Source organism: Theropithecus gelada, chromosome 12, assembly GCF_003255815.1.
Source record: "Theropithecus gelada isolate Dixy chromosome 12, Tgel_1.0, whole genome shotgun sequence".
In the NCBI taxonomy this organism is placed as follows: domain Eukaryota; kingdom Metazoa; phylum Chordata; class Mammalia; order Primates; family Cercopithecidae; genus Theropithecus; species Theropithecus gelada.
The window spans coordinates 46,132,845-46,156,726 of NC_037680.1; the positions used below are offsets into that span (position 1 = coordinate 46,132,845).

General features: G+C 44.5%; 1 protein-coding gene and 1 non-coding gene across 2 annotated transcripts in view; both read left to right on the forward strand.

Moving 5' to 3' along the window:
* LOC112636623 (kelch-like protein 23) overlaps positions 1-23,882 on the forward strand; it is a 57,236-nt gene that overhangs the window by 15,474 nt on the left and 17,880 nt on the right. The window lies entirely within an intron of this gene.
* Positions 18,508-18,639, forward strand: LOC112636813. The gene has a single exon (XR_003122287.1). It is a non-coding gene; the product is annotated as a small nucleolar RNA SNORA51 (small nucleolar RNA).

Consider the following 23,882-nt stretch of genomic DNA (forward strand, 5'->3'; position numbering starts at 1 on the left):
CACGAGTCTCTTTAGCACAGTTGTAGTAGGCAGAATTCTAAAATGGTCCCCAAGACGTACCCCCTGCTGTACCACCCTGTTACTGTAAATTTGATGTATCTGCTACCTTGACTAGGTTATGTTTTATGGCACAGTTGACCTAATTATCCAGGTGGACCTGACCTAATCGGATGAGCCTTTTAAAAGCAAAGAGCTGTCTTGGCTGGTTGCAGAAGAGGAAGTCAGAGAGTTGAAGCATATGCCATTGCTGGCTTAAAGATGGATGCAGGTATGTGGTAAGGAATGTGGGCAACCTCTAGGAGCTGAGAGCAGTTCCTGGATGACAGCCAGCAAGGAAACTGGGACCTCAGTCCTGCAAGGAAATGAATTCTGCCAACAGCCACTTGATCTTGGAAGAGGACCTCAAGCCTCAGATGAGAAACACAGTCCAGGCTGACACCTTGATTATAACTTGGTGAGACCCTGAGCAGAGAGCCCAGTCACATTATGGCCAGACCTACAGAAACTGGGAGATAATAAACTCTTGCTTTAAATTACTACATTTGTGGCAATAGAAAACTAGTATCTAATTCCGTCTCTCAAGGAATAGATAGCCTAATTTCACAACCATACTTTTTTTGTAATTATGTGTTTGGCAATTTATACTATAAAGTACTGAATTGTTTTTTATTCTTCTGATTAAACACCAAGGATCATTGTGATGTGTGAAGAGACACTAGTTAAAATTTCTCTGCCCTTGAGAGTTCTAAGGGTGATCTAATTTTTCTGCAAATCTATTTTTTAATTTTTAGTAATATGAATATGATTTTTTACAAAATGAAAAACAAATTTAAAGAAATAACCACCCCACAATCATCTACCAGTGAATGGGCCAGAGATGAGCTGCCAGACAAGATTGACTACATAATCATGAGGCCCAGAACACAGTGAAAATGCAGCATCCCTTGTTCAAAAAAATTATTCAGAATTTCAAGACATGGGCAGCAGAGCATTAAAGCAAGAGTGGGGTCCTTCTGAACATGGGGTCCTGTGTGATGGCACAGGTCACAAAACCGTGGAGCCAACCAGCTCTGTGCCCAGACCTTCTCCAGCACCTTCCAGATAAAAGCTTAACTAAGAGCTATATACTTTCCAAAGGCCCCATTGCTTCTTCACTGGGTGACATTTGCAAATTAATTGCCCATAATGCCACAATCTAGGACAACCAAATCCTTTCAGAATTTTCTCCAAGCTTGTATGTGTGTTTGTGTATGTGTCTCTTTGACACAGGTGGATTGTTCTTAACAATCGTTACACTATTTTGTCACTTAAAATTATAGCAGGAGTATTTCTCTGTATTAATAGCATTTAAGAATAAAATTTAAATGTTCACATATTTCAATTTTTTATGTAAGAAAATCTCAGCGAGGTCACAGAACTAAGTAATGAAAGGATACTTCAAAAGTAGGTGATCTTGAGTCAAGAGAACTAAATTCTAGTCCTAGCTCTAACAGCCAATTAGCTGTGTGACTTTCGTAAATAATTTCACTTCTCTGGAGCTCATTTTATTTTCTGTAAAATGACTTAATGAATTTTTATCCCCCTAAATACCTTCCAGTTCTAAAATTCTTTTTTTTTTTTTTTTTTTTGAGACGGAGTCTTGCTCTGTCGCCCAGGCTGGGGTGCAGTGGCCAGATCTCAGCTCACTGCAAGCTCCGCTTCCCGGGTTTACGCCATTCTCCTACCTCAGTCTCCAGAGTAGCTGGGACTACAGGCGCCCGCCAACCCGCCCGGCTAGTTTTTTTGCATTTTTTAGTAGAGACGGGGTTTCACTGTGTTAGCCAGGATGGTCTCGATCTCCTGACCTTGTGATCCGCCCGTCTCGGCCTCCCAATGTGCTGGGATTACAGGCTTGAGCCACCGCGCCCGGCCCCAGTTCTAAAATTCTATAATTCCAGTATCATTATGGATTTGAGTGGTCTCTAGGTCTGGCTATGGCTATAAGGGGCTTTTAAAATCTATTCTTTGAATGAAACGAAGTCATTATCCAATTTTTAAGGCCTTTAGAAGGAGGTTTTTGTTTTACTGTAATTTAAAACCATTTGGGGGTCAGTCTTTGTCATGCTCAGTGTCAGGTTCCAGCCCCAGCTGAGGGCTGAGTGACTGGGTGGATGTGGGGCAGGGAGCTGGAAGAACACTAGAGAGACAGCAGGTAGATGAGACATGGCTTTTTTTTTTTTTTTTTTTGAGATGGAGTCTTGCTCTTGTTGCCCAGGCAGGAGTGCAATGGCGCGATCTCAGCTCACTGCTGTGTCCGCCTCCCACGTTCAAGCAATTCTTGTTGCTCAGCCTCCCAAGTAGCTGGGATTACAGACACCCGCGACCATGCCTGGCTGATATTTGTAATTTCAGTAGAGATGGGGTTTCCCCATGTTGGCCAGGCTGGTCTCAAACTCCCTACCTCAGGTAATCCACCCACGTCAGCCTCCCAAAGTGTTGGGATTACAGGTGTGAGCCACTGCTCCCAGCCAGAGACATGGCTTTGTTCAGCAGCCCCCATGCCTGCAGCTGCATGGCCAGCTCTCCATTGGCTTCAGGGTCAGTAGTTTAACTGTTTCTCTGGGCACAAGTGAGCCAAGCTGTGTCCTGGCTTCCCCTGTCTGTCTGCAAAGGACAGCTCTGACTCTCCCAGTGTACCTGCACAATGTCAACAGAGCAATCATACATTTTACAGACAATAGTGGCATAGAGCCAAGTGATGGCCTTTCCATGTATGGCTACATGGCTATGATAACAAGTGGAGTTATACGCCTGCGCTCTAAACCCACTGAGTCACACAGGATGTAAACATCCTACCTTGGCCTATCCTTGACCAAAGCACAGCCATGTTCCTTACACTCCACCCCCTAGGCCAAGGGAGACATAGGCCTTGGATACAGGTTATATGCATAAGCTTTGGGTACATAGGCTTGATATACACACGCAGGCTTTATACATAAGTTTTGGCCACACAGATTTGATAAACAGGTCTTACATTCCACCCCCTGGACTGAGGGAGTTCTTTTAGTGGGGATCCGTGCACATAGGGCAGCACCCTGAACTCATAGGTCACAACAACAATACGGAGAACAACAACCTATCATAAATATTCCTGTTATGTTACTTATGATTATTAGAGCCCAACATAGGTAGGGTAGTGCCCAGAGACACTATCTCTGCAGTATCTCTGCAGGGGATCATCAGTAAGGTCCTCAATCGCCTTAATCCCCTGTGACACCCCTTGTAAAGCTACCATTATGTTCTAGTGGATGTCAGGGATAAATGTACAACATTGTGTCCCTCCAAGGGCAGAGGTGCCACCCTGGGTAGCTGTGACTATGTTTAAGGCCATCCAGTTTTGCAGCACCACCTTCCTGATCTGATCGACCTCATCAGTTAGCAAAAGGAGAGTAACTCGGGTATAATTCAGGGCCTGAGCTGTGTGCTCTGCGAGGGCTGTAACTTGCATTTCTACAGTAATGACACCTGCTCCAGGAATAGTTATTGCTAAGGGGTGGAGTCACCAGGGGTGGCAAAAACTGGGAACGCAGCACCTCCTAGTTATTCGGGCAACTAGGCAATGTGGGAAGCACAGTGGCAGGCACAGAAGGCCACTCCCAGCTAAAACGTCCAGTCCAGTTGGTTGGTAGATATGGCAATTCGGTGTCCCCACAGACCCATAAACTCCCAGGGAGCACAAAGTCCATTGGGGCCCAGCCGTGGTAAGGCCACTTGTTCCACAACACCCTTGGTGTGGTGACACATGTTATGTTTGCACAAACCTCAGCAGGCAACCATCCCACAATGACTTTACCCCTGTGCTGCTCTATGCATCGTGGTACCTGCAATGGGGGTACCATATGTTCTCCCATTAGCCAGTCCCACCCATCACGGACACTACGAGTCAGCCAAGGGGCAGGCTTGCCATGGGTTTTGCGACACCCCCTGTCCAAATCCTGCTGTGCTGCATCCCAGCCATTGTCTGTGGAACCCCAAGTTTCTAGCTATGTCCAGTTTTTCACAGAAGCTGGATACATGTGCCAGGGCAAGCCATCCTCAGCTGCTGCTGGAAGGGCAGTGCAGATCCAACAGTTGGAGACATTGGTCACCTCAGCATAAGTGTGGGCCCAATCTACAATGCAGTTGGAGCATGCCAACCTACAGCTGAAACGACAGAGTAAGCACAGGTACTAACAAGGGTAAGTCACGTCCCTTAGGCCAAATATAAGCCAACTTTAATCTCTAGATAACAATGCAGCCACCAAGGCTTCTGCCTGGGTGACGCTACCACACCTTATCAGCTCCTTGTTCTTTTGGGTCCTGTACCCATGCCAAAGTCACAGGGGAACTCATGATAGGCCACACAGACAGTACATATGTCCCCCCACCGGAAGAGGGTTCCTTCCCTGGCCGTTCCCCTATGAACAGTCAATCATGGAGGCCACACATTAAATACCCAGGGAATAACATATAAGTCATACTGCAGACCCTCCCCTAAGGGGGCTACGATAGCCAAACATCTACAATGAGGGGCTTGGAGAGTCCATGACTAACACCAGGTTTTGTTTGTTTCCCTACCTTTAGGGGCATTGGGGCAGGCAATAACAGATTGCCGTTTGTCCCATACCTGGTTGGAGAGGGTCATCCTTCCTCTCATAGATCTGGCCACATGGCCTAGCCCTACATGGCTGGTGACTAACTAGCTAATTCTGTAACTTTCAGGTAATAAACCACAAGGTTAAGCCTTGATAAACTGCCCAGCATTGGTGTAGATTATCATGGGTGTCACCTCCTTAGTGATCATCATCAATGTTGCCCTGAGTTCAACTTATTAGCTACTTTGCCCACACTTGATATCAAACCATATAGTGTCAGTACTAGGCTGGACTGCAGCAGCACTCCAGGCAGCAGCAGTACTCTGGCTAAACCTGTCTATATACACTATGCCTTATCAGGAATGGGGTCGGGGGTGCCTCAGGCCCCATGGCCTTATCTTGCATCAGGACTACAGACCCTAAGCCCTCTTGTAACTCTGCTGCTAAGGGACTTGTACTCAGTGTACCTCACTGCTCTAAGTAGGCGCCCTACTTTGATAAAGTGCTGTCCCAGTCTGTGCTGTCCCAGTCTGGAGGGGTGGCTACCCATGAACGCAGCCATCCTGCTATTGGGTAAGTCATCTGCACGACGACTGTAGCCTGTCTTGCCATGCTCTTATGAGCCTGAAGGGCAGCATATGCAGTTACTAACTGCTTCCCAGTCCAGGGGGTTGTTATCCATGAACATAACCTATTCTGCTATTACTAACTGCTTCTCTATCAATAAAGATAAGCTCAGCTCCATAGTTGGGGCCAAAAGCCTACCGGCATATTCAGGCACTCCATGTGCTGCTATAGGCCCTAATTTGCTATAGGCCCCAACCAAAATTATCTGTGGTCACATGCACATCTAGCTTAAATGGGCACCTCTGGTCAACTACCCATAGGGCTTGTGCCTGCTAAATAGCCTGCTTGAGATAGCCAGGACGGCTGTCTCAACCGCATCATCCAGTCCCTGGCAAGAGGGGCGTTGTCGCCTCCAAATCTGAAAGAGAATCAGAGGTTAATATAACATCATCAATAAAACCATGACACATGGTGGGGGTATGCATATAGCCCTGCAGCAATCCCATGAAAATCCAGTGTCAGCCAGGCACGGTGGCTCACGCCTGTAATCCCAGCACTTTGGGAGGCCGAGGCGGGCGGATCACAAGGTCAGGAGATCGAGACCACGGTGAAACCTCGTCTCTACTAAAAATACAAAAAATTAGCCGGGCGCGGTTGTGGGCGCCTGTAGTCCCAGCTACTCGGGAGGCTGAGGCAGGAGAATGGCGGGAACCCGGGAGGCGGAGCTTGCAGTGAGCTGAGATCCGGCCACTGCACTCCAGCCTGGGCGACAGAGCGAGACTCCGTCTCAAAAAAAAAAAAAAAAAAAAAAAAGAAAATCCAGTGTCACCCTGCCGTGAAGGCAAGCTGTTCGTGGCTCTCTGGAGCAATGTCAGTGGAGAAGAATGCATTATTCAAGTTCATCACAGAGTGGTACTGTCCCAGTTCTGCTGTCAAGCGGTTCATCAAATCCGTGATGGAGGGTACAGCTGCATGCCAAGAGGGTGTTACTTTATTCAGTTCCCCATAATCCGCTGTCATTCACCAAGTTCCAGCAGGCTTTCTGACTGGCCACACCAGGGAATTGTAGGGGCTATGGGTGCCACACACTATTTGCACCTCCTCTAACTTCTGAATAGTCTCAGTTATCGCTGTATGCCCCCCTGGCAAACGGTATTGATGAATGGAGGTAACCCGTCAGGGTTGTGGCAGAGCTTGGGGCTGGTGATGTGTATGTCCCTGCAGTACCAGATTTACTACACTAACTTGGAACCTGAATTCTCCAGCCATGGTGTGCAAGTCCAGACCATGCAAAATGTCCACTCCCAGAATATATTCAGGTATGAGAGAGACATACACAGTGTGTAGGTGGAGAGCCAAGCGACTGATGCCAAGATGCAGAGACACAGGTTTCACTTTCACTGACCAGCTTTCATAGCTGGTAATAAATGCAGCTCTGCCAGAAAAGTTATCCGGGTTCCCATAAACGAGGCTGCAGTCTGCACCAGTATCTACCAGCACTAGGACCCGCTGTGACCCGCTGTACATTAGTGGGGTCCAGTGGATTACCAGCGCCACATACGGCCTCTGGTTGTCTGGTTCCCCGCGCAGAGCTGGATACCTCAGCCAGTTCCTTAATCAAACAAGAAAGGCTCCACATCTCCGCCTGTCTGCAAATAGTCCTTGAGTTGCAGTGTCCAGGCGGGAGTAGGATGAACAACATTGCTTCACCCCCAACTTAGGCAGTCTCCGGAATTGCTGCTCCGGGGACAATTGCCTCCACAGAGCCAAGAGCATTCTATTGGGTTGCCTGTCAGATTTCTCCGGAGCAACCCCAGCTACAAGTAAATCAATCCACGTCTGCATGCAGGTCACCTGCTGGGCCCATTTTTATCACGTGGGATGGTTACCTGCGGAGGAGGCACCTTCCCCTTCTTTATGGCATGGGTTCCCTGGTCCTGCCGATGCCTTCTGCCTCCCCCAGGGCTGCCGTAGCAGTCGTCACTTCATGTATGCGGCGCCCCACATGTGGAGTGAGAACAGCAGCTAGAAAGTCAAAAGCACTCAGGGGCACTGAGCCCAGCACAAGAGCCCTCATGTGCGAGGTAAAGCGTTCATCATCTGGCCCCCGGGTGTTTAGATCAAACAGCCTGCTGCATAGCCAGCTCTCAGAGTGTCTGCACCAAACCAGTGTATGATTGCCATTTACTCACAGTTTCTGGTATCTTTCCGGCATCATTCCAAACAGTCCATATGGCTGTCATTAGCCATTCGATTAACGTGTGGTCATCTTGCCCTTGTGCTAACTGTCCGCACAGCTGCAGCTGCTGATGAAGGGAGGGGTGAGTTGTGATAGAAGCCAGCTTCTCCCTCTCAGAGGCAGAGCAAGAAATGCTGTCAGTTCCCTCGGACACTGCCGGCACTGTTACCTAATTCCTGCAACTCAGTCAGGGTAAACACTGTAAGAGGTGTGTTCCACCGCGGTGTGGCCGGGGGGTCGGGGTGGGGGGGATGGGGATGGGGGTGGGGGGGTCCCTGGGCTCTCCCCTGCGGTCCCGTCACCTGCTCATGGTCTATCTTCTGATGGATCACAGGGCGAGCCCGCAGTAGAGAAGCCTCCTCCTCCTCAGCATCAGACCCAACGGGAGTGTCCGGCCAGGAGGACTGACTGAAGGTCGCGCTGACAGCTGTTGCTAACTCCTGTTCCAGGTTGTTTATCTGGGCCTCTAAGCACCCTGCTTGCACATGGAGGTCCTTCACCCCCTCCCCAGGGTTTTGCTCCAAGCTGTGCATTTGGGCTCCCAGGCACTCAGCTTGTGCCTGAAAGTCCCTTACCTGGGCTGTGTCCTGCAGGCACTGAGCATGAAACGCAGTTTCTGACTGAGTCAGAAACGCCCATCCGACTCTGCTGGCGAAGGTCGTTCCTTCTTGGTGCTGTAAGCTTCCAGATGCTTCTCCACACTCGTGGGAGACCCATTCACTGCCCCCCACGTTTCCACGGGGCCCATCCAAGCAGCATCTCTGCCACGGGGTACTATAGCCCATGCTGCGGCCACATAGCCAACCCGGGAGCCTCTGGGGAGACCTCACCTCATCCCGCCAACTACACCAAGTATGCTCAGGGTTAGGTTCCAGCCCCAGCTGAGGGCTGAGGGGAGTGGGCGGATGTGGGGCAGGGAACTCGAAGAACACTAGAGAGACAGCAGGCAGATGAGACATGGCTTTATTTGGCAGCCCCCACACCTGCAGCTGCATGGCTATCTGCAAAGACAGCTCTGACTCTTTCTCTGGGTGCCAGCACGCCTGCGCAGTGTCAACAGGGCAATTAGACCTTTTACTGACAATAGTGGCTTAGGCCAAGTAATGGCCTTCCCATGTTATGACTACATGGCTGTGATAACAAGTGGAGTTATGCGCCTGTGCTCTAAACTCACTGAGTCACACAGGATGTAAACATCCTTCCTCGGCCTATCCTTGAGCAAGGCGCAGCCATATTTCTTACAGCCTTGTTTTCCATCTCTTACCATATTAGATCGTAGACTTGAACTTTACGTATTGCTTAGTTTTCTTGTCTTTGAGGTAATTGCCTTATCTGGCAGGATCTTGGCTCACTGCAACCTCTGCCTCCGGGGTTCAAACGATTCTCCTGCCTCAACCACCCAAGTAGCTGGGATTACAGGCATGCACCACCATGCCTGGCTAATTTTTTGTATTTTTAGTGGAGTCAGGGTTTCTCCATGTTGGTTGGGCTGGTCTCAAACTCCCGACCTGAGGTGATCCGCCCGCCTCAGCCTCCCAAAGTGCTGGGATTACAGGCATGACCCACCATGCCTGGCCTATTTTTATTTTCTTTTTTTTTTTTTTTTTTTTTGAGACGGAGTCTCGCTCTGTCACCCAGGCTGGAGTGCAGTGGCCGGATCTCAGCTCACTGCAAGCTCCGCCTCCCGGGTTCACGCCATTCTCCGGCCTCAGCCTCCCGAGTAGCTGGGACTACAGGCGCCCGCCACCTCGCCCGGCTAGTTTTTTGTATTTCTTAATAGAGACGGGGTTTCACCGTGTTAGCCAGGATGGTCTCGATCTCCTGACCTCGTGATCCGCCCGTCTCGGCCTCCCAAAGTGCTGGGATTACAGGCTTGAGCCACCGCGCCCGGCCTATTTTTATTTTCATAACTCTCCTCTGACCTACTCACAGGTCCTCTCTGACCTTCAAGATTGTCCCTGAACCAGACATGGTACTGTATGCAAGGGTGAAGTCACTGATTATCCTTTTCATTTTCTTCTTTCATTTTCTTCTCCTCTCTTCCTTCCCCCCCCCCCCCCCCAATCAATGTATTAGGACAGCATTTCTCTGGGAATGGTGTTAAAATGCCAATTCTTTTCCAGTAAGCCTGGGGTGGGACTGGAGATTCTGCCTTTCTAACATATTCACAGGTTATGTTGATGGTGCTACTCCCTGGAACACACATTCAGTAGCATAGTATATTCCAATGAAATGTGCTTTGTTAAAAGGTTTTTTAAATAACCTCTTTCCCACAACCCTAAGTAGTAGCAATCCACAGAATTGTGGTGAGTGTTGTGCTGGACCCGTGTTAACCTAATAGTGATGGCACTGTGTGTGGGAGACAGAAGAGACCCAGAGCCAGCAAACAAGACATGGGGTTTCACAGGAGGCTTACATACAGGGGACAGAGTCCAGTGGCGGGAGGCTAGACAGGATATCTACATACCCATTGATGACGGGCTGGGCAGAAGAACTGCAACTGCTTACAAAACACATACAGTTTATGTACCATTTTCAGCTAGGACCCTCCCCCTAACAACCTCCACCTGGCAACATCCATTTAACCCAAAATGAAGGCCCTCAATGTACTGGCGAGTTCCATGAGAGGAGCTGGGGACTCAGATGTTTCTCATAGACAAGGAATGGCTCTCCAGGTTGGCCACTCCCAGATAGCTTGGAACTTCCACCTGCATTCAGGTGTGTCTGCCATAGAGGGCATTCTCACGGTATGCTTCAATTATTGCATCAGGTATGTTTACCATAAGCGAGGTAGTATACCCTTTTTCCAGGAATGCTCACAGGACATACCTAAATTGTGCGTTGCTACTACAGATGCTTCATATACTTAGATGCCTCTTTGATTAACTCATTGGGCTGAATCTAGCACCATTTCCTATAAAGACATTAAGAACCTGAAAGCAGTCTTGACTGGCCCATAGGTCAAGTCTGGGTACCACCGAAATAATCTGAAAGTCAGTTCAACCCTTAAAATTGAGTCCAGCCTCACCCTGTCTAAATAGGCAGCCAAATGTGATGACTTTCAAGCTTACCTGCCACAGAATAACCTACCCCAGCTCCTGTGCCTACCCCAAAGAGGAAGTACTAGACACAGAAATAAACTGTTAGAGTAGGACCCGGAATACTATGTGACTGAATGCAGGATTTCTCAACTTTAGTGCTATAGGCATTTGAGGCCAGATAATTTCTTTGGTGGAGGAGGATGGGGAAAGGGCCTCCTGTGCAGTGTAGGATATTTAGTAGCATCTCTGACCTCTACTCAATAGCAGATGCCAGTGGCAGTTGCTCCTCCCACCTCAAGTTATAACAACTAAAAATGTCTCCAGATACTGCCACATATCTCCTGCACAATAAAATTGCCCCTATTTCAGAACCACTTAATGCTTAAAAGTCCACTTGTGGATCAAGTGAAGTTACAGCAATTGTACATACTATATGTATATATTAAATAATGGCTTCTCTTTCCTATAAAAAATTGTTATCAAGTCATAGCCTTGTCACAGCATAGCAATCATCATTTGAGTGTTTAACAAATATTTTTGATGCCTAACTCACAAGAGTTAGACATTTTTTTGGTAATGCCTAATTTTACTTCTTGTGCTAGATACTTCTAGCACAAGAAGTAAAGTACACATTAGATTATTTTCCTACCCAGGTGCTATATATGTGTTGTGGCATACATCTATTCGCTTAAATCTGCTTTTTTTTTTTTTTTTTTTTGAGATGGAGTCTCGTTCGGTCACCCAGGCTGGAGTGCAGTGGCGTAATCTTGGCTGACTGCAACATTTGCCTCCCAGATTCAAGCATTCTCCTGCCTCAGCCTCCTGAGTAGCTGGGATTACAGACATGTGCCACCACGCCTGGCTAGTTTTTGTATTTTTAGTAGAGACGGGGTTTCACCATGTTGGCCAGGCTGGTCTCAAACTCCTGACCTCAGGTGATCCACCCATCTTGGCCTCCCAAAGTGCTGGGATTACTACAGGCATGAGCCACCATGCCCAGCCTTAAATCTGCTTTTAAAGATCTTTTGTAGCACAAGCTATAATCATATCACTATTCTCCTTGTTTTTTAAGGCTATATTTGATATCCATTTACTTTTATAGCATTTGAATGTTTTAGATCCTGGTTGAAACTAGCCCTGAAGAAGAATTAGATATTTCTCTTTACAGTCTTGTAAACTCCTTCAAGGGACAGCTGATAGATTGATGAGATGAGGTACAGATGAGATACAGCATGAGATGGGGTGCAGTGACTCTGTTAATGTGAGTGGTGTTGGAATTTATAGCAACCTCGCTACTCGATACGGGATAATGCTTTTTTTTTTTTTTTTTTAAGAAGATAGAAGAGTCCATTATTGACCTAATAACCCCAAAGTACATCTTCAGATGAGAACAGTTGTAGAGGACATGTGGTTAATAATGAATTGACCAAACCCTTTTACCTAATACCCTTTCATTTTGTGTAACCTGTTGGATTTCTTTTTTAGGTGGACAGTGTAGTAGTTACGTTGTACATAGATTTCTTGTAAGGCAGGATCTCTGTCTGTCACTTAGGCAAGAGTGCAGTGATGCAAACACGGCTTACTGCAGCCTCAACCTCGTGGGCTCAAGTGATCTTCCCACCTCAGCCTGCTGTGTAGCTAGGACCACAGATGTGTGCCACAGTGCCTGACTAATCTTTTCATTTTTTTGTAGAGATTTGGTCTCGTCACATAGAGTTTTAGATGTACTCTGTAGGGCATGTGGAACAATATGTTCTGAGCCAAAAGCTAAATCTATTCTACTTGTTTGTATTGTACAAAATAATGTCTGTGTGATGATGGTTCATATGGAAACAAAATATTAACATGGATGTTTCCCAAAACAGAATTCTCCGAAACTCCCATTGTTTATGGAAGATGTTACTTAGCAAAAAAATCAGTTTCTCTTTTATATCTAAATAATAAATTTTCAGTCATGTAGCTAAACAAATAGCAAAAAAATATTTACAATTAAACTAAATACTGGTTGCTGCATGGACATTTATAATCAGTGTAAAATGGAAACCTTGCTCATTCACATTTTGTCTACTCTACAGTCGTACTCTGGATTTTATTACATACTGCTATGGTTTGAATGTATTCCCTCCAAAATTCAGGTGTTGAAACTTAATGGTTGATGTGATACTATTAAGAGGTAGGGCTTTCAGGAGGTGATTAGGTCACGAGGGGAGAAGCCCTTTCAAAAGAGGTTTCACACAGCACTAAGCTAGCCTTCACCATGTAAAGGATGGCCTTCCACCTTGAGAGGATACAGTGTTCCTTTCCTCTGAAGGGTGCAGCAATAAGGGCCATCTTAGAAGCAGAAAGCAGGCCTCACCAGACAATCAAACCTGTCAGCACCGTGGTCTTGGACTTCCCAGTCTCCAGAATGGTGACAAAATCAATTTCTGTTCTTTATAAATTAGCCTCCCCTCCCCTTCCCGCCCCTGCCCTCCCCTCCTCTCCTCTCCCCTCTTTTTTTTTTGAGATGGAATCTTGCTCTGTTGCTCAGGCTGTATTGCAGTGGCATGATCTTGGCTCACTGCAACCTCTGCCTCCCAGGTTCGAGCGATTCTCCTGCCTCAGCCTCCCAAGTAGCTGGGACTACAGGCACACATCACCACCCCTGGCTAATTTTTTTGTATTTTTAGTAGAGATGGGGTTTCACCATGTTGGCCAGGCTGGTCTCGAACTCCTGACTTCAGGTGATTCATCCACTTCGGCCTCCCAAAGTTCTGGGATTACAGGCGTGAGCCACCACACCTGGCCAGGTATTTTCTTATAGCAGTCCAAAAAGGACTAAGACATGTAACAACATCACAACTCATTTTACCACCAAGTTTAAGCAATATTTTATTATCCTCAGTTCAATATGAAAGTATATTCTTTGGAGGATTTATTGACAACATAGCCCTTTTCACATTTAAATCCAGAACACTATCTTATTCTACAATTTTTGGTATTAAAAAAATACTTCATTCGACAAATATTTTGGGTACCTACTATGCGCAAAAAACAAAATAACTTGTGGAAGTGTAAGTGTAGGATTATATCTTACAAAGAATGATGTCCTTCTAAGAATTTACAATTTGATTGAAGAGTTGGGATGTGAACATACATAATACATAATACCAAGATATGCTTCATAAACATCTTAGCAATCAGCACACTAACAAAAGTACTTCAGAGGGGAAAAGGTGATTACAAAGCATTGAGTTTTGTAATCAATCAGTTAATTGTGAAATAAGAGAAACCTTATGAAAGAGGTAGACAGTGGTCCATGCCATAAAGCAAGCTTATCCAACCCATGCCCATGGGCTGCATGTGGCCCAGGACGGCTTTGAATGTGGCCCAACACAAGTTTGTAAACTTTGTTAAAACATGAGATTTTGTTGCTTTTTTTTTTTTTTTTTTTAGCTCATCAGCTATCATTAGTGTTAGTGAAGCATTAGTGTATTTTCTATGTGGACCAAGATAGTTTTTCTTCCAGTGTGGCCCAGGGAACCCAAAAGATTGGACACCCCTGCCTTAAAGGGTAAGAAGCATTTGGACAGATGAAAAGGACTCCACAGAACTTTCCGGATGATGGGAACAATATGAACTGAAATGGGAGTGAGCACAGATTGTTCATTAGGTAGTGATGAGGGGGATGGCCTGATGAAGTTAAGGTTTTAAACTGGGAAGTAGTGGAATAAAGCTTTGTAAGTGGAATTTGGCCAATTCCACTTTTTACTTTACCAAGGTAAAAAGTTGAAACCCGATTGGAGGAGTTTCAACGTTTTCTTGGTAGCTCTTATGAGCAAGTAAAGGGAAGTGATGTGGCCAGGCGCGGTGGCTCACACCTGTAATCCCAGCACTTTGGGAGGTGGAGGCAGGAGGATCACCTGAGGTCAGGAGTTTGAGACCAGCCTGGCCAACATGGTGAAACCCATCTCTACTAAAATTCAAAAATTAGCCAGTCGTGGTGGCACACACCTGTAATCCCAGCACTTTGGGAGGCTGAGGCAGGAGAATCACTTGAACCTGGGAGGTGGAAGTTGCAGTGGGCTGAGATCATGCCATTGCACTCCAGCCTGGGCTATAAGAGCAAAACTCCATCTCAAAAAAAAAGAAAAAAAAAAAACGGGTTGGGGGATGGATGTGATGTGAGGAAAATGGTGTTTGGGGAGGATTAAAGATGGTATACAACTTTGGGGAGAAGGAGAGAGACTGAGACTGAGATAGAAACATCTTGCAGTAAACCAGATAAGAAGTGATAAAGACCTGGATAAGAGTGATATCAGAAGGAATGAAAATGAAGGGATGGATAAACCTGATGCTTTGAATTTGAAAAATGAAAAACAGCACAAAACTTTTAGACCATATGCTGCAGGAGGGCAGTGTCTGTGGATTAAGTCACTTTTGCAATTTCTTAAACAACTATGTGCCCTTGAGCAAGTTTTTAAAGAAACTTTGAGTCTTACTCTTAATCCAGTTGAATTTTCATTTACACAACAAATATTTGTTTTTGTTTTTTGTTTTTTGTTTTTTTTTTTTTTTTTTGAGACGGAGTCTCGCTCTGTTGCCCAGGTTGGAGTGCAGTGGCCAGATCTCAGCTCACTACAAGCTCCGCCTCCCGGGTTTACGCCATTCTCCTGCCTCAGCCTCCCGAGTAGCTGGGACTACAGGCGCCCGCCACCTCGCCCGGCTGGTTTTTTGTACTTTTTAGTAGAGACGGGGTTTCACCGGGTTAGCCAGGATGGTCTCGATCTCCTGACCTTGTGATTCGCCCGTCTCGGCCTCCCAAAGTGCTGGGATTACAGGCTTGAGCCACCGCGCCCGGCCTGTTTTTTGTTTTTTTTGGATGGAGTCTCGCTCTGTTGACCAGGCTGGAGTGCAGTGGCATGATCTCGGCTCACTGCAACCTCGGCCTCCTGGGTTCAAGTGATTCTCCTGTCTCAGCCTCCTGAGTAGCTTGGATTACAGGTGCGTGCCTTTAAGCCCGGCTAATTTTTTGTATTTTTAGTAGAGATGGGGTTTGACCATGTTAGCCAGGATGGTCTCAATCTCCTGACCTCATGATCTGCCCGCCTCGGCCTCTCAAAATGTTGGGATTACAGGCGTGAGCCACCGTGCCCAGCCACAACAGATATTTCTTGAGCATCTGTTACATGTTATGAACTATATATAGCAATGAGGAAAACACAAAAATCACTGCTTTCATGGAGCTAACATTCTAGTGGGAGAAACACAATAAGCAAAATACATAATATAAATGGTAATAAGTACTATGGATTAAAATAAAGCAGGGAAGGGGAATAGAGAACAGCAAATTGTAGTAGAAATTTTTTTTTTTTTTTAGACAGAGTCTTGCTCTGTCACCCAGGCTGGAGTGCAGTGGTGCAATCTTGGCTCACTGCAACCACCACCTCCCAGGTTCAAGTGATTCTCCTGCCTCAGCTTCCCTAGTAGCTGGGATTACAGGCGTGCACCACAATGCCCGGCTCATTTTTATTTTGTTAGTAGAGAAGGGGTTTCGCCATATTGGCCAGGCTGGTCTTGAACTTCTGACCTCAGGTGATCCGGCTACCTCCACTTCCCAAAGCACTGGGATTACAGGTGTGAGCCACCAGACCTGGCTGCAAAATCATTTTTAACACATTGGTAAAAGAAGGAATTGCAGGGAAGGTGGCATTTGAGCAAAAACCTGATGGAACCCCACAAGCACAGACTACTAAAGCAAAAATAGACAAATGGGATCACATCAAGTTAAAAAGCTTCTGCACACCAAAGGAAACAATCAACAAAGTGAAAAGACATCCCACAGAATGGGAGAGAATATTTGCAAACTGTCCATCTGACAAGAGATCAATAACCAGAATGTATAAGGCACGCAAACAACTCTATAGGAAAAAGTTTAATTGTTCGATTTAAAAATGAGTGAAAGATCTGAATAGACATCTCTCAAAAGAAGACATACAAATGGCAAACAGGCATATGAAAAGGTACTCAACATCGGTGATCATCAGAGAAATACAAATCAAAGCTACAATTAGGCAGGGCGGGGTGGCTCACACCTATAATCCCAACACTTTGGGAGGCCGAGGTGGGTGGATGACTTGAGGCCAGGAGTTCAAGACCAGCCTGGCCAACATGGCAAAACCTCGTCTCTACTAAAAATACAAAAATTAGCCAGGTATGGTGGTGCATGCCTGTAGTTTCAGCTACTTGAGAGGCTGAGGTGGGAGAATCAGGGAGAATTGCCTGAGGCTATAGTCAAGGCTGCAGTTAGCTGTAATCCTACCACTGCTCTCTAGCTTGGGTGATAGAGTAAGACCCTTTCTTTAAAAACTCTTAAAAATAGAGCTACCATATGATCCAGCAATCCTGCTGCTGGGTATATATCCAAAAGAAAGAAATCAGTATATCAAAGAGATATCTGCACTCTCATGTTTGTTGCACTGTTCACCATAGCCAAAATTTGAAAGCAACCTAAGTGTCCATCCACAGATGAATGGAAAAAGAAAATGTGGTACATTTACACAATGAAGTACTATTCAGCCATAAAAAAGAACGAGATCCTGTCATTTGCAACAACATGGATAGAACTGGAAGGTCATATTAAGTGAAATAAGCCAGGCACAGAAAGACAAACATCATATGTTCTCACTTACTTGCGGGAGCTAAAAATTTAAACAATTGAACTCATGGAGATAGAAAGTAGAAGGAAGTTTACCAGGGGCTGGGAAGGGTAGTGGGGGATTGTGGGGATGTTTAATTGGTACAAAAAGTAGTTTCAAAGAATAAATAAGACCTAGTATTTGCTAGCACAACAGGGTGACTATAGCCAATAATAATTATACATTTTCAAATAACTAAAAGAGTATAATTGGATTGTTTGTGACACAAAGGATAAATGCTTGAGGTGACAGATACTCCGTTTACCATGATGTGATTATTACACATTGCATGTCTGCATTAAAGTATCTCATGTATTCCATAAATATACACACCTACTATGAACCCACAAAAATTTTAAAAAGGCCGGGCGCAGTGGCTCACGCCTGCAATCCCAGCACTTTGGGAGGCCATAGTGGGCGGATCACTTGAGGTCAGAAGTTGGAGACCAGCCTGACCAACATGGCAAAACCCCATCTCTACTAAAATACAAAAATTAGCTGAGAGTGGTGGCACGTACCTGTAATCCCAGCTACTCGGGAGGCTGAGGCAGGAGAATCGCTGGAACCTGGGGGGCAGAGGTTGCAGTGAGCTGATATCACACCATTGCACTCCAGCCTGGGTGGCACAGCAAGACTCCATCTCAAAAAAAAAAAAAAAAAAAAAAATCTAATGGAGGTGAGTGAGCCAGTCCTGTAGCTGTAGCTGGGAAAAGAGCAGTCCAGGCGAAAGGAATATGTAGCAGCAAAGCACGGAGAAAGCCCTGAGGCATTGCCTCCTGATGAGAGCCAAAGCAGAGCTGGGTGTGGGGATGCAGGAGCCTATTATAAGTAGGCTTTTACTGAATGAGACAGGAAGTCTTTGTCGAGCTTTAATCTCTGACTTATATAATAGTATCAGTCTTTCTGGGGTTAGTTGAGCCAATGCTCTTACTTGTATTCTTTTTCCATTGCTTATAATGGAAAAAGCCCTAGTTTATTATCCTTCTGTCTTGTATTAATTTTATCTGGAATTGAGCTCTAACTGTGGCACAGAAACATAGTCCCAAATAAGCTGCTCTCTTTTAAATAGTAATAATACTCCCCCAAGTAGTAATAGGCTAATTCCTGTTTTGGGAACAGATCAGTGGTCTTTCAAATCTAATACGTTTGAAAAATTATGTACTCACTTCCTCATTTTTAGATTGATATTGGAAACTTTTCATCACCAGTTTAAATATTTGCCAAGATTGTAATTTCTAACGTGTTATAAATAATGACTGTTAAATAATACTTTTAAATCTATTCAGTAAAAACTAAATATAGCCATTCAAAACCACTGTCATTCATTTAAAAATACATAAACAAGTTGTTCTTTAAAAGTGAGAAATTTTGGCTTCCTGGTACTTACCACAGTCTGTATTCTTACACTGACTGTATAGAAAGAGGAGGCAGAGTAAACCAACCCCATATATACCTCAGCCCAGGCCCTGTGCCTGGTCTGTATTGTGAATCAGGAGACAAGGAGTTCAGGAAAAAAAAAAAAAAAAAAACTGTTGGAAGTTTTTTATTTTCTCATTTTTTAAATTTAGTTCTCAGTCTTCTTTCTTCTTGAGTTCATATTTCCATTCTACTTCTCTTAGAGAAGGTTGTCCCTCGGAAAATACAGGCAGTCCTCACTTTGCACAATAATACAGGACCTTCAAAATAACTGTACAAGTTGAAAATGTATAATGTGATCTAAATAATCAATGGGAAAAATTATGATTGTCCTATGACCTTTAAAATTTTTTGTCAGAACATTATAAACTCTCTTCGTTATAAATGTATAGGGAAATAAAGAACATAGTAAGACTGATATTCACTTAGTATACTGCAATTTAAAACATCAGAAACATTGATAATTAAGTGTTGTGTTTCTTTGTAAAAAAAACTTAACAATAGTAGTTTGCTTAGTTTCTTCCCTTCTTGTCATAGAACTTATGATTTGGCGTATTCATCTTTCTACGCCTTGGTAAACTGTCATAGTTTTACGTTTGGATCAGCTTCCAGTGTGTTATCCTTTGCATTTTCGATGTGGTGAAATATTTCCAAGAGTTCCTTTAATGTGAAGATTTTTGCCAGGATCACTTCCTCTGAGACATAAGGTGACTCACTTATGTCATGAGTTCACCTGCTCTAAGTTCCCTGGCTGCATATCTGCAGTCTCTCCAATGGTGGTAGTGTAAACATTCCCATGGTCAACTATTTCCTCTATAACCTCATTACATTCATTTCACTTCTTTTTGGTTGATGTTTTTTAGATGGAGTTTTGCTCTTGTAGCCCAGGCCGGAGTGCAATGGCGTGATCTCGGCTCACTGCATCCTCCGCCTCCCAGGTTCAAGCGATTCTCCTGCCTCAGTCTCCTGAGTAGCTAGGATTACAGGCGCCCGCCACCACGCCTGGCTAGTTTTTGTATTTTTAGTAAAAGTGGGGTTTCACCACGTTGGCCAGGCTGGTCTTGAATTCCTGACCTCAGGTGATCTGCCTGCCTCGGCCTCCCAAAGTGCTGGAATTACAGGCATAAGCCACCATGCCCGGCTATTTCACATTTTATTTTCAGTATTGTCACTTTTTATTTCCACGCCATACTTTCATCCTTGTTGGCCAATACCCTTTCTTAATCACCCATTTTTGTAAAATGTCACATGGGTTTTTTACTGGCAGACAAGGAGACAATGCGACTGCAAGCCTTGCTGTCTGTGTGTGAACTGACAGATGCACAGAGACCAATCACTGACAGACTTTGAAAGAAGATACATGATTAGTCACCGATCAGGATGCGCACCTGTTAATGTAGTAATTCATGGACCTGAAGAGCTAGTAGCAAATTTGTATTTTATGCAGTTACTCAGAGTTAATTAATTTACCTCAGTAACTGAAATTTGAAACCTTGTTCTCAGAGGACAGGTGTTATTTAAACCGTGGTAACTAAAATTCGTACATATTGGAAACATTCAAAGAAAGAATTTTTGGCCAGTCCAATAAAAAAAGAAAGACTTTTGTTTGTTTGTTTGTTTGTTTTTTTAATCTCAGCTCACTGCAAGCTCCGCCTCCCGGGTTCATGCCATTCTCCTGCCTCAGCCTCCTGAGTAGCTGGGACTACAAGTGCCCGCCACCACGCCCGGGTAATTTTTTTGTATCTTTAGTAGACACGGGGTTTCACCGCGTTAGCCAGGACGATCTCAATATCCTGATTTCGTGATCCACCCTCCTTGGCCTCCCAAAGTGCTGGGATTACAGGCATGAGCCACCGCACCTGGCGAAGAAAGACTTTTCTGTATGATTTTATACTGAATATCTTTTATTAATCTCTTAACCTTCTCTGTGATGAAAATGTCTATAAATTAAAATTTGTATGTCCTTGATTGTTTTATGTCCTTGGTTATTTTACAAATCCTGACCTAATTAATATTATAATTATTATTGTAATTGATTAAACATAAATATGTTTAAATCAAAAGTAAAAAATTATCAAAAATTATTTCAATCTGATGATCATTTAGAGCATGAAGTCAAGTAGTGCTTACTGCTGGAATGAGACAGTATTTAGGATCAATGATGTTCCTGTTTAACACCTCTGTAGACATAATTGCTGAGAAAACATGTTCACAGAGACAAATAGGTAAGAATGAGATAAATTTATCGTAGTGGCCGGGTGTGGTGGCTCACGCCTGTAATCCCAGCACTTTGGGAGGCTGAGGCCGGTGGATCACCCGAGGTCTGGAGTTCAAGACCAACCTGGCCAACATGGCAAAACCCCATCTCTACTAAAAATACAAAAATTAACCGGGCGTGGTAGTGCGCGCCTGTAGTCCAGCTACTTGGGAGGCTAAGGAAGGAGAATCGCTTGAACCTGGGAGGCAGCAGTTGCAGTGAGCCAAGATCACATCATTGCACTCCAGCCTGGGTGACAGAGCAAGACTCCGTCTCAAAAAAAAAAAAAAGCAACTTTATTATAGTAAAGCCATTCATTTTGTCATTCCTTCCAAATTATTTGCCAAAAATCCTCTTTCACTTGTGCTGAAAACCAGGAACTGGAAACCTCTGACTTGCAAAAGCATTGTTGCCTAGTGATTAGAATGTTCACTTTCTTATTTTACACGAAACGTACCAAAAAAGGTTTTACCAAGACACATCAGCTGCAGGGCAGCCACAGATACCTGTGTTGCTTGTGTAGTATACAACTCCTTAAAGCAGTGTTTACACTGTACTCAAGTTGCACGAGCTGGAATTGTGCAGTGCGCAATTTACAAAGCTGTATGTGGTAGCCTTATACATTTTACCTACTATTGTTTTTTGTTTTGAGATGGAGTGTCACTCTGTCGCCCAGGCTGGAGTGCAATGGCGCAATCTCGCCTCACTGCAACCTCCGCCTCCTGGGTTCAAGAGATTCTCCTGCCTCAGCCTCCTGAGTAGCTGGGATTACAGATGTACACCACCACACCCGGCTAATTTTTGTATTTTTAGTAGAGATGGGGTTTCACCATGTTGGTCAGGATCGCCTTGAACTCCTGACCTCGTGATCTGCCTGCCTCGGTCTCCCAAAGTGCTGGGATTACAGGCGTGAGCCAACAGGCCTGGCCTTTTTTTTTTTTTTTAACTTGGCAGCAACTTGTTTAATCTGGTATGTAAATGAAGTATACAAAATGTTCTATTTATGCCCATCATCTACACACATTAATGATGATATCACAGCATATCAAACATTTAATGGCATGGCTGTACTTAGTGGAAAGATATACTAATAAGGTAAAAATTATAAATAAAATCATTATTTTTAGAACTAGGAGTCCTTTGAAAGCTGAAGTGTGATGTCAATAAGTCATCTAACTCCATGCCAAGCTTAGTGTCTGCCAAATCATTTATGTCTCATTTCCATGGCAGCACTTTATTTCTTTAAGACTTGGAACCACAGATGGCACATCTGTTTTCTTGAACAGTATCATTAATTTATTTGATTTATGAATGCTAATTATATGTTTCTGAATGCATCAAATCTATCAGCATTTGCAATGGTCTCTTTGATAAGAATATGGTAAAGAGGAACAATTCCAGGCAATACCCTTCAGGACCTGCTCTTCTCTAGGCAAAGTGAAGCAGTATAATAGTCTAATATGTAATACACACTGATATACACTTTTAAGCAGTAATTCACAACCAGGGAACATCAGGCAATGAAAGCAAGAGTTTTAATTGGTTCATGCAGCAATCTGAAATAACTGCACAAATGAGAATGTAGTGAATTCTATTATTCACGAAACATTTATTATTACATGTAGTTACGATTCCAGAAGCCCTTACTCTAAGTTAGATGGAGGCTATATTTTTTTATACATCAAACTTGGCAAACAGTAACTATAGCTACAAAAACAGCCATCTCTACACTTCAGTGACAAAAATGGAGAGAAGACTCCTTCAATCAGTCACAATTGTGTCCTTGAATGGCAACAGTGACAACAGTATCACTATCAGTTATGAAGGGCAAGCTATAATTACTATTAACTACGAAGTTCATAATTTCTGAAGAAATGTTAAGAAGAGGCTAATTTCCAGATTAAGGTTGAGATGCAGAATTAAGTGTAAAGATTCTTTCATTATAGTAGCTAACATTTATATATCAAGTCCTAAGTGCTTCATTATTAATTTGTCTTTCCAGTAACCTTAGGTTAGGTTGAGAAAGTATCCACGTTATCTGTGTTTTACAGATCCGAAGACTAAGGATCAGAGAAGGTTAGTAATTTGTGAGAGGCTATGTGTTAGATAGGTGGCAGAGATGAGCCTTAAACCTGAAACTAAATCTCATATGCTTTCCTTTTCTAACTATACTGTTTACCAGATGTTCGTATGTTAAACTTTCATCCTTCTTCCTTTTGGGTCCAACACATTCTCTTATTTGTCCATAAGAATCACCTGCTGCCCCTGATTAGAATGCAGATCCCTAGGTTTCCACCCCACAGAAGTCTGTGCATGGGGTGTGGTAGTTGTGGGGGCTGCATAACCATCTTAATTCAATTAAGATGATCTGATTTGTGGAATTAAACTAAAACCCACCCACAGGAGAACAAATAGATGCTATTTATTCAGAGCTTGCTGTAGAAGGAGTCCCAGTCACCATCACTTGACTTTGTCAGAGGCTCAAAGGTGGGGCAGAGGAGTGGGAAGGTTTATAGAAGTGAAGAAAAGCCCCAGGTATGCTCTAATTGGAAGTTGTTGGCATGGGAAAGCGGCAAGTGGGCTACTAGAAGCGTGGGTATTTTATGTGGTTGGTTTGCAGAAAATATTTGGCATTCTCTGGTTGGTGCTGAGGTGGAACTAGGGGTAAAAATAGGGAAGTTGCACTTTGGAAGGCCCAGGCAGGAGGATCGCTTGAGTCCAGGAGTTTGAGACCAGCCTGGGCAACATAGTGAGACCCTGTCATGAAAAAAATTTTTTAAATTATGCCGGGCGCGGTGGCTCAAGCCTGTAATCCCAGCACTTTGGGAGGCGGAGACGGGCGGATCACGAGGTCAGGAGTTCGAGACCATCCTGGCTAACACAGTGAAACCCCATCTCTACTAAAAAAATACAAAAAGCTAGCCGGCGAGGTGGCTGGCGCCTGTAGTCCCAGCTACTCGGGAGGCTGAGGCAGGAGAATGGCGTAAACCCGGGAGGCGGAGCTTGCAGTGAGCTGAGATCCGGCCACTGCACTCCAGCCTGGGCGACAGAGCGAGACTCCGTCTCAAAAAA